The following is a 2,640-nucleotide window of genomic DNA, read 5'->3' as shown; positions in this document are numbered from 1 at the left end:
CATGGTTTCTTTTTCCTTGTCTGACAGGAAAAATAAACACATTCATCTGTAGAAACAAACTTTTTCCCGGAACCAAGTTTGAGGAGAAATTTATCAAGAGGTTCCTCATGTACAAGTTGCTGAATAAAATAATGGACAGCATCTGCAAGAAACAAAAATGCTGTTGGAATGAACCACTGTAGTATTGATTCACTTTACAGGCTGAGAACATAACATTCAATTGTGCTCAGAGAAGGCCTTTCTGCAGCGGATAAGAGTAAATGGCCAAGGTTTTCCACTTTCTGATGATTAAGCTTGATAGTGAGGGAGATGCCTAGAGGCTGGGAGAAAGGAAAGTTAATACACCCATTATCCTGCCAACATCATAAGTCTTAGGAGAGCCTTTGTTCTGTGTTGGGTGGCAGTTCACTCGTGACTGAATTCTCACAGGTTCCTGCAGTGCGGGTCATCTACATTGTGTGCTAAAGTGAAAAACTTACAGTTAAGAAGGAAAAGTGGTTCCCCAATTTGAGAAAGTTTAAGAGAGAAACTTCTATTCTTGCCCAGACAGAAGGTCAACTTGATTCATTTTCAGTTGTGGGAACAGGGTTACATAAAAGGGGTGCCCTTCTTTTTAAGAAGGAGGGCTGTTGTATTTCATACAACATTTCTAAGAGTATTTGGGCGACTCTCTATGTTCAGTGCTGCATTGCAGAGACAAGATGACTTTAGGATGAAACATATTTATGTCAAGTGTTATGAAAATCTCTAGTCTGTTGGGAGTGAAAAATCTTTTCGTGATCTGTAGGATGTCTGGTTTTGAGTAAGTCATTCACAGATTCATTGGAGGATATGCAGTCAACTTTAGATTTTGTTCCATTGATGCTGAACATGGACAGATGGTGGACAAAGAGGTGTTGACTTTGGAGTTAGAGAAACTTTGGATCCTGGCCCTTATCTCTCCCAAGCTTTCAGACTGAATGCAATTTCATCTCCAAAATTTCAGTTATTTGTTTATTTTTATATAAAATACAGAAGTATTTTAAAGTTTGAGGTAAAGAAATATGTATAGAGATTGACTACATTTAACAATTTCTATTTCACACATACCCATTGGAAGGACTGACGCTGAAGCTGAAACTCTAATACTGTGACCACCTGATTTGAAGAACTGACTCATTGGAAAAGATCCTGATGCTGGGAAAGATTGAAGGAGGAGAAGGGGATGACAGAGGATGAGATGACTGGATGGCATCACTGATTCAATGGACATGAGATTGAGTAAGCACTGGTAGTTGATGATGGAAGGGAAGCCTGTCATGCTGCAGTCCATGGGGTTGCAAAGAGTCGGACATGACTGAGCGACTGAACTGAACTGAACTGATTTCCCACATCCCATTTAGCATCCAAATCCCAGTTAACAGGACTTCACAGGGGGCACCCTGGTAAAGAATCCACCTGCAATGCAGGAGGAACAAGAGACCTGGGTTTGATCTCTGGGTTGGGAAGATCCCCTGGAGTAGGAAATGACAACATACTCCAGTTTTCTTGCCTGGAAAAGTCCGTGGACAGAGGAGCCTGGTGGGCTACAATCCATGCAGCTGCAAAGAGGGAATCATGAGCATACATCCTAGTTAACTTCCTTCTAAAGACCAAGACAGTAAGACTGAGAAAATAAAACATCAGCACAGCTGAGCATTTTCTTTCTCACTTCTACCCCTTCATAATGTTGGCTGTGTATTGAAAAGACTCATATGAATAGATTATTATATGATATGTGCTGAAATCATAGAAGACGCAAGTGTTTCTCAAAGTGTGACCCTAAATCAATCACCTCAGCATCACTGAAGGTCCTTATCACATAACTTGTCCCTAAGTCAGACCTACTAATTTTATATCTCTGATTACTAGAAATCTACATCTTTAAACAAGTACCCTAGAATTTGGTAATATCTATAGTTATTAACATCTATGAGATATCTTAATTCCAACTCCAGAGAATAAACTCTATAGGGCAATGTATTTGATGATCTTAGTCTTATCCCCACCAATATCATAGCAACCCACATCCCATAATGTGCACTGGGGAACATTATCAAGACGCAGGAGGATAATAATGCCTGTAGATGTCACCTTTAAGCTTTATATGGTAGACTGTGTTTTTCCAAGATTATACGCCAGTATCTCCCATCCATATACTTTCATTACAGTATGATGCTGATCTTCCTCCACCAAAAGACAGGTTCTTTGTGCCTTTCTCTTTGAACCTGAGAGGCCTGTTACTAGAGCTGAAATGGTGGGTGCTATGTGACTTTGGAAGCTAGCATAAAATGCATTGTTGTTTCTACCTCTTCCTTTTGGGATGCTTGCCTTAGAACTCAGCCTCCATGCAGCAAGAAAGACACTTGGAAAAGCCATCTCCAGGTGCTTTGAGCACAGGCTTACATTGACAAGCCATGTAAATGAATTAGCTTTCCTTTATTTCCAGCCCCCAGGCTTTAAGCTACACACCAGATGCTAAGTAAAGTAGAGTGCTTAAAAAAATAAATTCTGGGAATTCTCCAGTGGTGCAGTGGATAAGAATCCTCCTGCCAATGCAGGGAACATGGATTTGATTCCTGGTCCAGGAAGATCCCACACGCTGCAGAGCAACTAAGCCCA

Source organism: Bos grunniens, chromosome 9 (genome assembly GCF_055505025.1).
Source record: "Bos grunniens cultivar Pamir isolate PY7600 chromosome 9, Bosgru_T2T1.0, whole genome shotgun sequence".
NCBI classification, from domain to species: Eukaryota; Metazoa; Chordata; class Mammalia; order Artiodactyla; family Bovidae; genus Bos; species Bos grunniens.
The sequence above is the reverse complement of the archived record's forward strand: the minus strand, read 5'-3'. Positions refer to the sequence as shown.